This window comes from Ictidomys tridecemlineatus, unplaced genomic scaffold (assembly GCF_052094955.1).
Source record: "Ictidomys tridecemlineatus isolate mIctTri1 unplaced genomic scaffold, mIctTri1.hap1 Scaffold_162, whole genome shotgun sequence".
Classification (NCBI taxonomy): Eukaryota; Metazoa; Chordata; class Mammalia; order Rodentia; family Sciuridae; genus Ictidomys; species Ictidomys tridecemlineatus.
In genome coordinates this window covers 379,379-392,854 of record NW_027521417.1, presented here as the reverse complement: position 1 = coordinate 392,854, position 13,476 = coordinate 379,379, and the positions used below count along the sequence as shown (strand labels likewise).

The window sequence follows — 13,476 nt, the reverse complement described above, 5'->3', positions numbered from 1 at the left end:
GTGAATCTAGAATTTGGCTATTGTGAATAAATATAGACGTATGCTGCTTTTAGGGTTTTTTTTTTTTTTTTGATAATTCTCAAGGAGGGGAATATTTGGGTCATGTAGCAGTTCCACTCCTAATATTTTGAGGTTACTGTATACTGCTTTCCAGAGTGATTATACTAATATGCATCACAATTTACAATGTATGAGTGTACATTCTCCACATTCTTGCCAGCATTTATTATTGTTTCTGTTCGTGAAAATTGTCATGCTGACTGGAGGGAGATGAAAGTGTAGTTGTATTTACCTTTTAATGCAGTCCAAAGTGAAAGGATTTATAATTACTTTCATGGAAGATGAAGATTGATGTAATTTGAAATGTTGCCCATTATTTTTACCTTACAATTTAAATATGTTTGTTTATTTTTAATTAATTAGCAAATATTTTTTGAATTTGTTTCAAAATAAAAAAATTGAGGTAATGGAAACATGAAAACTGCAGCTGATACAGAAAGAATGCCTGTGATATAAATAGACACAGTGTAGGTGGCAGAGAATGTCTCTTGGTTGGGAAACTCTAGGCGGGTAGCAGTAATTCTGTGCAGGGGAGAGAGCATCATGTGGAATCAGATATGTTGCTACTTTTCAACCTTGAGGAAAATTGGCTATTCTAAACCTCAGTTATTATCAGTAAAATGGAAATACAGCTTGCTCATTAGATTATTGTATTAATTTCCTAAGAGTGCTATAACTAATTACCACAAACTTGGTAACATAAACAATAGGGATGTTTAGTTTCACAAATCTGGAGGGTTATTTCCTGCTGGGAATTCTAAGGGGAATCTGTTCCTTGCTCCATCCAGACTCTGGTGGCTGTTTGCATTCTTTGGCTTGTGGTCACACCTCTTGAATGTCTGCTTCTGTGATCCCATTGCATTTTCTTTTTTGTCTGCATTTATTCTCCTCTGCCCGTGCCTTAAAAGGATGCTTCTGGTTCAATTTAGGGCCCACTTGATTGATCTAGAATATTCTCCCTAATTCAAAGCCCTGAATAACATCTGCAAAAGCTTTGCCATGTAGGGTAACAATTACAGGTTCCATGAATTAGGATGTGATATCTTTAGGGCCACTATTCATCTACTTAAAGGTGTTATAAGAATCAAATATAGCAGTAAAACAGCTCTCAGAGTGAGACATGCCAAAATGCAACTTTTATTTCACAAAATGGAACTAATTTTGCACTCTGATTCTTCTGCCCTTGCAGACAATTTAGTTTTCTATTGTTTGCTTACTCTCTAGACTTGTTGGGATAAATAATAAATATCAGTGAGTTGTATACAGGTCTAAAATGTTCTGAGTTGAACATTGAGACGCACCTTCACATTTCTGACATTGTGGTGGGGCATGTAAGTCCCGAAGGAGGTACTTGTCTGATTGTTATCCAATTCTTTTTTGTTCTGGAAACTCTTGCTCCTTCCAAGATTACTGCCTGAAGCATAAAGACCCTTATATTCATGGCCTTTTCTTCGTTCTCTGTGTTCCTCCTCTCTGGGGCATTTCAGATGTCCATACTTTTTGATTAGACTTAACATTGACTCAGCAATTGCTTCTCGCTGTGCTAGATGCAGGGCTTCTTGAGGAGAGTTGTTTTGTTTTGTTCTGTGCTGGTGTACATTGAACCCACCAGGCTTCACATGTGCTAGGTAAACCCTCTACCACTGAGCTACATCCCCAGCCCTTTGAGAATATATTCTTTAGACTATGGTTTGAGCCACATCACATGTTTAAATCTATTGGACTTTTAACAACAAAAAATCATTCTAGTGCTGGAAAGGGGCAGGATATAGAGTCACTTGAGACCAGCACCATACAGGTCCTGTCTCTCTCTATTTTTTTCTTTCACTCCATCCCCTGTCAATTCCTTTATCCTAGTTTCTTTCCCAGGAAGCAGAGGGTGCATCTCTGTAAGAGAAAACAGAGGACTGGAATTGCTCTGATTCTCCCTAAGCAGTTGCATTTGCCAAATATCAATAAAGTCTACTTTGAAGCTCAAAAACCAATAAAATTTCTTTTTGTCATTTTTTCCTTTCTTTAAAGTGTATGTTGAAGACAGAACATAGCTATTACCTTGGTGGGAGAGAAATGGATGCAAAGAAACAGGTTTGCAAAGCAAACAAGCCAGCATGTTGATTCCTTCCTGAACATTATCTCAGTGTAGTTGCAAGGATCATAGATACAGTTTCCAGCACTTACAGAACTTACTAGTGCATACCTGTTTCATAAACTTTAAAATCCCAGCAGGGTTTGCATAAGAAATAGAGTCAAGTGGGGATTGGAAGATTGTTAAGGATGCAACTTCCCATTTGATATCTCCTTAATACAGCCCTTCAGAGTGCTTATACCCAGAACCTGGTGTCTTCTTTAAGTACACATTTTTCACTCCTATTTTATTTTCCAGCAAATTCTGTTGGCTCCATCTTCAAAATCCAGAGTCTGCCTATTTTTTTTGTTGTTATTTGTTTGTTTTTTACAAAATTGACTGTTGTTATGTTCATCTAAGCCACACCCTCACTCTGGGTTCATTGAAGTAGCCTATGAAATAGACTTTATTTTTCAACCCTTACAACTTTTAAAGTCACTTCTTCACTCAGTAGCGAGTATAATCCAGTTAAAACATGTCAGCTAAGGTTTTCCCTGAGTTCAGCATGATTTTCACATAATTCAGAGGAAAAGCTGAGTCCTTACTAAGGTCTGCAGGGCCCTATACAGCCTCCCATCTTATCTCCATTATTTCTCTGGCCTCTCTTCCTGGTAATGTCTCATGTGCTTACTCAGCATTAACCTCCTTGTCAAGCTCCAGAAATACCAGCCTTGGTTTCATCTCAGTGGCTTTGTTCTTCTTCCTCTAAGTATCCCCTGGGCTCATGCTCTCTTCTCCTTGGGTCTTGTTTAAAGACCCCCTTCTCAATAAGCCCTTCTGTTGTGAGTTATTGGGAATGGATTCCTTTCACCATTTTCTAGTTAGCACTAGTACTTTCTTTCTTCCATGCTCCATTTTTTTTTTGGTAGGGTTTATTGCCACCTTTTAAGATTTACCTTTTATTTATCATCAGTATCTTTCCCAAAGCCTCATGAAGGCAGTTATTTTTTACTGATTTATCCACTAAAAAACTCTCAGCTCTAAGAGGAGTTCCAGATAAATTGCAGGCCTTTAGTAAATCTTTGTTCATTGAATGGATGAATAACTTACAGTTGCCAAACTACGTTGGTTTATCTTGTAAGAAGTAGAAGTAGACAAATTTTTTAAGCAGGATTCACATTCAAACAACTATCTGGAGAGACAGGAAGTTGCTGTGATAACAGTGTTCAGGTTGGATTGGAAGAAATTTGGAGATAAGAGGCTTTACAAGAAAAAAATGATGGTCCAACAATAGTAGTGATGGAAAAGCTTGTGTGTGTGTGTGTGTGTGTGTGTGTGTGTGTGTGTGTGTGTTTGTGTGTGTAGGAGTTGTTGGTTATGAGTGACACTTGGAGTAAGAACACCTGATAGCTTGCAATATCAGGAGTAAAGGATTATTGGAGAGGAGGTTGAGAAAAATGAAAGTGTGACTTAATTCTACATTTCTTTGAGAGAATGTGGTAAAAATAACACTTATCATAGTGGAGAAAAATCTAAAATATAAAAATAAAGATGAATTTATTTTGCTTTAAGGTGTTTTTAAAAATTATGGAATATGTATCACATAAAATTTACCATTTTAACTATTTTTAAATGTGCAGTTCAGCACCATTAAATTCATTTGTGTTGTCATGCAATGATCACCACTATTATCTTTAGAACATTTTATCTTCCCATAATGAAACTCTATACCAAGTCAACAATAACTCCTTGGCCCCCTCACCCCCAGTTCCTGGCAACTTCCATTCTACTTTCTGTCCCTGTGACTTTGGCTGTTCTAGGCGTCTTGTATAAATGGTAGCATTACAGTATTTGACCATTTCTGATTGTAGTTTTTCACTTATCATAGTAACTTTGAGGTTCATTCATGATGTAGCATATGTCAGAACTTCACCCCTTTTTTTAAAGTGACTGTTCCATTGTGTTTATGCATTCATCCCTTGATGAACATTGGGTTGCTTTAGCCTTTTGGCTCTTATAGATTGTGTTTCTGTGAACATTGTTGTACGAATATCTTTAAATCTCTGCTTTTACTTCTTTAGGGTACTCACCCAGGACTGGAATTGCTGTATCCTATGGTAATTCCATGTTTACTATTTTGAAGAACCACTATACTGACTTTCATTTCAGGTGAATTGTGCTTGAGTTGGTGGAGAGTGTCAGAAGGTAGGACTGGACCTTAGCTGAAGGTACTTCTAGGCAGAGATTCCAGTTGAAGGAGCCTCCCGGATGTGATGAAAAAGGGGAGGTGGTGAATTAGTTTGAGGAAGGATAAAGGAAGGTATTGAGTGAAGGACTAAGTCAAGTCATAGGAAAGAGAAGCAGTGAAGGGAGCCAGTCAATGAGACAGAAAAGGAGCAATCAGTGTTAAGAACAGAACCAAGAATGTTGATATACACTTAACTCAAACTCATCCATATTTATTGAGTACTCTTTCAAGAATTTCTTTTCAGATGAATAAGCTTCTATTTAAGGATGGCATTACTTTCAAGGGTTCAGGTCCAGTAGGTCACAGATCACTACTGAGTGTTGAATTTCTGAGGCATAGATACTTTTCAAAAAGGTCCTAGAAATACTAAAAAAGCAGAGAATCTCTTATTCTTTTGTTGGCTGTTCTCCGTTTCCTTTTTTGCATTAATAATTTTACAGTTACATTTTTCCCCCAATGTTTTATGGAATTATGACACACATAAAGAAAAGTGAGCAAGCCAACGTGGATAACTCTGTGACTTCTCAGAGAGTGCCATGTAGCTAGGTAATCAACACCCAGATCAAGAAATACAGCACTGACCTTACCCCAGTGGTTCCCTGCATGCCTCATTTATCCTGTATTGGCATTGTTCACATTTCCGGCACCATAGAATAATTTTTCCTGTTTTGAATCTATGTAAGTGGAATCATGCAGCATATACTATTTGAGCCTGACTTCTTTCACTTAATGTTTCTTAAATTAATCCACGTTTCTGGGAATGCTTTTATACAACTTATTTATTTTCACGTCATATTCATATGCAAATAACTAGACTTTCAGGTAACTTCCAGTTTGAGGCTATTATAAATAATAATATATGAACACCATTACAATTTCTTATTGAAATAGGAATTTGGTATTATGTTTTACCTATTTAAGTTGCCATTGCTTCAATCATTCAAGTGTCTTTTCTACCCAGTGCTTTCCCCCCTTACCTAATTATCTTTATTGTTAATACAAGATATGTTTTCCTTAATATTAGTTTTGAAAGTACAAAGTATCATAAGAAATTGAGGTTCTTAAAAAAATCTGTATTTACTTTCATTAACATTTTATTTTTAAAGCATCTATTTTAATTTTTTTCTCATCTATCCAGATTATGCCTCTTAAATGTGTGTTGAATCTGTCAAAATTTTTCATCCCTTAATGAGGTGAATTGTTCAACCCTGAAACAAATATTTTAATTTTGGCACCATGATGAGTTGGAGGAAGAATAGCTCTTGTATCTTAATGCAGTTTATTATTAAATTTATATCATAATTTGCATAGCAATAAAAGGAAATTGAGAATTAGCAAAATGTACATTGTGATATGAAATTTTTCTTTTCAGATGACTGTTTTGGTATAAAAATTGAATTACTAATTCAAAATTGATGAGGAATTTTTATCAATCTGGATATTTAGGAATTGAGTTGAAATTTTCTATGCATATGAGACATGTATACAAAATCTATTCTAAATGTTTGTATAGTTATTTGTGTGTGTGTCTGTTTATCTGTTAACATATTCACTGAAGCATTCTTCACAGAAAGAACACTAGAAGACCATGAGTGGGTGACTGAAGTTCTGTCTAACTGGGGAATGGAAGAAGAAAATAAGCTGTACTTTAGGAAAAAATTATGAATTCTTTAAAAAGCCAATGGAAAGTGAAATCTCCATTAACAGTCAGTGAAAATCAAATGAATCAGTTAAATTTTACATGAAGAATATGGTCACTATCAATAAAATACAGTTCCATTTAGTGATTCTGGCCCTTTAAAATTATACTCACATTTCTTATTCTAAAAATGATTAGTCACCATGATACAAGAATTTCAGACACATATAAAACATTTCTTTAGCCTTACTTGCAGAATCTCAATTGAGATGCATTTAGTCATTTAACTTAAAAAATATAGGTAAACCTACTTTGGAGGCATTATTGCTTTTTTCTTGCCTTAGAGGAAAACTAGACAAAGCAACTGTACATTTGACTTTGAGATAAATTATTATATGTCCTCAAATGTATTCCAAAATGTAGTTTTAAGTTCTTTTCACAATATTTAGGAAACTTAAGTAAGAAATTTTCTAAAACAAAAATAGATTGGTAATTATTGGGAATGTATAGCTTAGCCAGAAATTTAAGTTTGACATAAATCTTGATGCTTCAAATTATTTTGTTTTTAGTGAAATAATTTTTGACCTAAATAGAAATGAGATAAAGAGTAGCATATTATATAGCAAATACTACTTTCATTGTAATTCTCTTTAAAAGAAAATAAATGTATGTCACATTCTAATGAAGACTAGGAATCTAGAGAAGTCAGAATAGCCTCTGGGCTCATTAGTTTAAATTGTTTTTGTCTCTGCAGCAGTAGCATATTTTTACATGAAGTTTTGGATAATTGGATTGAAATGATCCTTTATGAAAAATATATGATACACACCATAATAGAATATTTTCAAACCCTGAAAGATCTTTTACATTCTCTTTTATTTTAACCTATTAATAGAAACATAATGGGATGATCTTTGACAAAGAAAATAAGAGTTCTAACAAAAATTAAATAGATTTGAAGGAAAAGTGTTTTCTTGTTGCAAATCTTTATTAAAAGCTAGAATTTAAAAGTTGTATTTAAAGAAATATGGTTTGGTGCTCATTTCTGTTTTATTATTATTATTATTATTATTATTATTATTGTTATTTGTAATTTAAATAAGATGAGACATTCACTTTGTATAGTTGGAGCCAATGGTTCGACTGGGTGATCTGACAATATCTGGATACAGTTTTGGTTGTAGGACTGGGGGTGGGGTGGGGGTCAGCAGGAGCAGTGCCAAAGTGGGCAAAGTTTGAATTCTGCTGAACATCCTCTAAGGCTCAGGACAGCCCCACAACACAGGATTATTAGATAAAATGTTAATAGAACTGCTGTTGAAAACCCCTGTCCTAGAGGAAATATAGTAGAATATATTTTTTCAAACTTGTCTGTTCATAAAATTTACCTAAAGGAGTCCCAGTACTTATTAAAAACACAGACTCCAAGACCTGGCCAGACCTATGGAATCAGAAACTCCAGGAATGACGTCTGGGAATTTCTATTTTAAACAACTGCTGTGGGTGAATTTTATGATTAAACAAGTTTGGAAAAACAGTAGGTGGAAAGAATTGAACTTTTAGTTCCCACACTGAGTCCTGGTTTCCCTATGTTCTTGACTGTGAACCTGGGTACAGCTTTTGCCCTTGACTTTTGTGAGCCTTGATTTTGTAAAATGGGTCAGTAGTCTTTTCGTACCTGGTAGAGTAGTTGGAGGGTTTGGGGAAAAGATGTGGGAACAAGCTCATTGTCAACTTGAGGGCTGTGTCCTATGACTCCAGGTCGGAGCATCTCTCTGCATCATTGTCATCTGGGCCCAACTCTACCTGGGAAGATGCCTGAGGACCAAGGACCAGCATTTTCAGAAGCACTTAATGTGGATTTTAGATACATTGGCTTAAGGATCTTCTGCTTTAGATTCTATACTGGTCATAATTCAAACTTTTCTAGCATAGGTTTAGCGATAATTTATCCTTTATTTTTTGCCAGTATTTTTTTTCCAGAGCATATGGTGTCTTTTGCAACTGAAACCAATGGTGAAATATCACCAACACAAATTTTACAAGTAAATATATATTTTCATTAAAATATGTAAGAAATCACATAATAATGGGAAAATTTTAGGTCCTTATTAGCATGCTCATATTTTGACATGTTGAATGTTTAATTTTTTTGAGGGGAGTGCAAAAAGCTAACCAACCAACCAAACAAAGAAACAAACAAAGAACCAACCAAACAAAAAGCGGGGTAAAGAATGCCCTAAATCAATACATCCTCCTAAAAATATTTTTCTTCCCACTTCTGGCCAGTTGTCAAATGATTTTAAACATTTAAAAATGTACGTTATGAAAGGAAACTTTAGAGTTTTGCTTTTTGATGTGTGTATAGGTTATGTTATTCTTTTGAAAAATCAAAATTCTCAGTAAATTGAAGACATTTTATCAATAGATACATAGTATTAGCATTCATAATAAACACCTTCAATTCTATTTGTGATAAAATACTTAGCAATTAAATGAATGGAGGGATATTCAGATATATTTGTTTCATATACCAACATCTGTAATAGCTGTGACAGAAATACTGACATAGAATTGTAAGATATTCTTAGCTGAATCATGAATGTTGATTATCTAATTAAAAATCTCCTTACTTTTGTGTCTGTTAGATTCATTTCTTCCAAACTAGCAGTTATTTGGGGGGGACATTTTCCTAATATATTGTCATTAAAATAAATGAACAGTTTATTTTAATTTTGATAGATTGGTAGATTTGGTATCAGAAGCTCTGCAGTTGTTTTTCACAGGTTAATGTTGAGCTATGTCTTCCTAAGGATTGAAGTTAAGCTCTAGGCATTCCTGAACTCACTCAGTATTCTCTGGTATTTCATAAAGATCACTTTTAGTATTTCCAATACAATATGATTTTAATCTATTAGTCAGGCATATCTACCATAGATTTGTTTCCTGTGGGCTTTTCAATATGAGCATGCTTTATTTTCATACTTCAGAATATTTTAGAAATATGATTAATCCCCAGATGTTTTTCTGAAGGCTGCTTCTATGCCACTGGGTTACACAGAGCCCCCCTGCATCTGAATGTTAGGGTAAATGACAACCTCAGGACTCCCAACTCTCAGCTCCCTGTAGGCTTCACCATTGTATTGTGATTCAGTGGTGAGGTGGAGGTTTTCTTCTATCTCCTTTCCCAAATTCTCCTCTAACATAGTTATATTGCTTTGATGCTAAATTATAAAAACAAGAAAAATTGTAGGCTTTGGAATTAGATAGTCCTGCATATGCCCCTGACCTCTTCTCTCCACTGAGGCAATGTCTTCCCTTTTTAAAAGGTTTCTTCTTTGTCTAGTGTGACCTCCATGACTCTCTTTTTAAAATTTAAATGGCAATATGTAAATCAATGGAAGGGTAACTGATGTGATACAGCAATCTGTATACGGGGTAAAATTGGGAGTTCATAACCCAATTGAATCAAACTGTGAAATATGATATATTAAGAACTATGTAATGTTTTGAATGACCAACAATAAAAAAATTAATTGGTTTGGTTTAATAACTTGGAAAGCACTCAAACTAAAAAAACTACTTGCCTGTTTTACATGTCAATTAATTAATATCTGTAGCTGATTAAATTAAAAAAACATTTAGTAAATTACTTTAAAAATGTAAATATGTACTATTGGTCTTTCCCTGAATAGACTTTAAAAATAAAGTACATTTTTGTAGTTAATAATTTCTCTTAATTTCAGTTCTTCCATTTGTTTAGTCATAGGAATTTCTATTTTCTTCTTTTAATGAGACACTAATGCACTTCCAGTGTCTTATTAAGGACACTGAGCATGGCCACACACACAGAGTGACTCCCTTTCATTCTCCTTTCTGTGACCAATGTGTGCCCCCATCTCAGTTAATTACTGCTGTATAACCCAGTCTTCCAAACCTTAATGGTTTAAAGGACCCACCTGCATTTTGCCAACCATTTTGAGGGGCAGGGATTTAAGAAGAGTTTGCTTCATCTCTTTGACTCAGTGGTTAGAGAAGATTCAAGGTCCCCTTCTAAGCTGTCCCTTTTACCACACATTCTGTGACACTCAACTCCTGTCCTCTCTTTCTCCTTCTGTGAGGCGTTTCATCTTCCAGAGTTTTTCCAGTTTCACTGGGCTTCTCACCCATAGGGATTTCCAGATAATCACATTTCCTGTGTGGAATCTGACTTGCAGAAGTCAAGTTGGTTTGAAAGCCATCAGGATAGGATATATCTAGAACTGGCAAAGGGTTACTTCTACAATTTTATTTTGGTCCAAGCAGTGATAGGCTTACACTGATTCAGGGTGGAAGGAGAAACAAAATCCGCCTTTTCATGGTTTAAAGCCAAGATGCAATTGCAGAAGGACACATGGGATGGGAAATATGGTTGCAGTCCTCTTTGGAAAAAACCCAGCCTACCATACTGCCCCATGACAGAACTATGGAAGATAAGAGGTTGTGTATTCTCATCAGCAAAGTGAAGTTGGCTCAAATTCTTGTCTTTAATAATAGAATCAGGATTGTAATCTTCTATGGTATAACACAAGGAAATCAATAGGTAAACCTGTCAACTCACACACACACACAAAAAAAAAAAAAAAAACATGGGAAAGGATGAGAAGTATAGGACTTCACTCTATAGATGATATCCAGCTTTACAAATAGACAATCAACTAGTTTATAATTTTGATGTTTGATATTGATATTGTTTAGTTTTTCATACTTACATTTGATTGCTAAAAGGCTACAAAATCATTGTTTCCATAATATTAGGGGAGAGTCTAATTTTTTCTTCCAGATATTTCTAAGTTCAAGCACATATACTGAAATCCATGGCTTCTTACATGCAGAAGAACAGGGAAAGAAATCCTGGAAAAAATTTACATCCTTCTATGAAGATATGGTTTATATTTTTCTACTAAAGGAACATCAAAGGTAAATTAAGTATCTGTAACATGTTATGTAAGATTATTAGCTGTAAATTAAAACAGACTTTTTACTTTGTTATATTTATGATTTTATTACCTGATATCAGGAGGTGGTGACATTTTTTGTATTCTAAAGATTTATCATGATATGTTTAAAAATTGTTCAGTTTTATTTCAAACTTGTTTCTATACATCTTTGAGGATATCCGGATGCTCTTATTTCTGTATCACGTATGTTGTTAATTTTTCCCCACCCTGAATTTACTCCTTTCTCTCTATCCAAGACTGAAGGTTTTGAGGCCCAACATAGATTATACCTTTAATTTTCTCCCTGCACCTCCACCTTTTTTTCTTTCTTTTTGGAACTAAAGATTGGATGTTCAATGTTTAGTACCACTGAGCTATATCCACAGTCAGTTTCATATTTTGTTGTGGGGGATAGGGTCTTGCTAAGTTCTTAGGGTCTTGCTAAGTTGTTGAAGGTGGTCTTGAATTTGGAATTTTCCTGCCTCAGCCTCCCAAATTGCTGGGATTCCAGGAGTGTGACATTGTGCCCAGCTACAACTTTTCCACATATCCCAGTCATAAGACTGGTCTTGCTCACTTCTGACCTTCTCTTCATCAACATCAACAGAACAGTTAGTACACCCATCTGAGTCATTTATTACTATTTAGTTATTTTATGTGTGCTGTTGTCTTTCCTTACGGAGATGATAAATTCCTAGAAGAATTTATGATGTTATGATCAGGGAATAATGGATGTGTTGGTTTGTTGGTATGTTAAACCTATACACACCATTACATAGGTATACATGTGAAGATAGTCACACCCACACATATGGTCTCTTAGACATGTGTATATTCCATAGCTTTTAGTACTGTCTATTCTATGTTTCTATGTATAGTCTATGACCACTAATAGTCTGTGGTTTATAAGTGTTGATATTTTGTGCAATCCATTGAGATTTTTCAAGTAATATTCCTTTGAAGATTTTCATAAGAGGGTATTTTAATTTTGTATTCATGAATTTGTTATTGTCAGTGACAACACTGTTCCTTCTTTATGAATGAACTTTCATTTCTCTGAAATAATTATACTTATAATTATTTGTGTTTGGCAATTTCCCCTGTTGCATTTCTAGGTATGTTGAAATAAGTCTGTTAAATCTTGCCTGATTGCCTGCATATACATGCAATCTGCAAACTCATATTCTTCTTTTGTGCTGGAGATGTTCATTTATTGTTTATTTGACAATATTTCCCCATTCTCATCATTTGACCTTTTAAATTCTTAGTCTTGACCAGTGGTAACTCCAGGTATACCTTGGCTTGTGGCTAACTCTAATCTCTGCCTTTGTCTTTACTTGGACTTCTCTTTAATTTTTTGTATCTCTTATAAGGATACTAGTTATGTTTAAAGCCCACCTGAATCATCTAGAATGATCTTATCTCGAGATCCTTATCTTAACCGCATCTCCAAAGACTATTTATTTTTTATTTTTTCCCCAAATAAGGTCCCATTCAAAGTTTCCAGGGTTAGGATATGGACATTTCTTTTGGGGCAGGAGAGCCACCATTCAACCCACCACAGAAAGCCATTGAAATAGCATTAACAAGGGAGAGAAATGGTCAAATGAGTATCTTAAGAAAATTAAGATAGGCACAGAGAGGAGTTTAAGATATCAAGAAGAGAAAGTGATAGAGGGAGAGAGAAAAACAGGGGTCAGAAATAGGGGAGGCAATGAGGAAATACTGGAGGAAAGAGGAAGAGAGAAATTGACCAGAGGTATGGATACTAATTAGAAGATCATTTCAGTAATCCAGAGTGGAGGTAGTGGAATCTGACCTGGAATGGACAGCATTGGGGAGAAGAGAGGAATGGCTACCATATTAAATGGCACATGGCCAGGCTGATATAAAAGAAGAGGAAGCAGTTAATAATGTTCTTAGAGAAATATTCCTGGAGAAAGAAATAAAGAAAGGAATAAAATCAATTAAAAAATCATTAGAAGTCACTCTCTAAGAAACAGTAATCTTAGTTCAAGAAGGATGAAGCCATTATTCTCTGGTTATCTTTTCTTGGGCATTTTAAACTAGTTTACAAATTTTTACATTAAAATGTTAGAATGAATAACTGTCTACTTTTATTATTAAGGTTTTAAGCTCTATCTTAACCATTTCAATGAGGCTGCTCTTTTCCTAAATGTTTCTATTATATACAGTAACATAATAGGTATATTTTAAACAAATGTGTGCTGGGATTAACATTTTACTTTAAACTTATGAGAAAAAAAATGGCTTCTAGAGCTGGACCTGTAGCTCAGGGGAAGAGCACTTGCTTAACATGCATGAGAAACTGGGTTCAATCTACAGTATTGCAAAAGAGGAAGAATGGAAGACTGAGAGAAATGGCTTCTCAATCCAGTCAATCATGTTTATCTCATTCTTACCCCAGTGATTCTTGACTGGAAGATGTGATAATGTCTCTTTAATTCCTATATTCTTACTTCTT

General features: G+C 34.8%; 1 pseudogene; it reads left to right on the top strand.

The window, feature by feature from the left end:
- Positions 1–13,476, top strand: part of LOC144372778 (growth factor receptor-bound protein 14-like) — a 64,096-nt pseudogene that overhangs the window by 36,272 nt on the left and 14,348 nt on the right.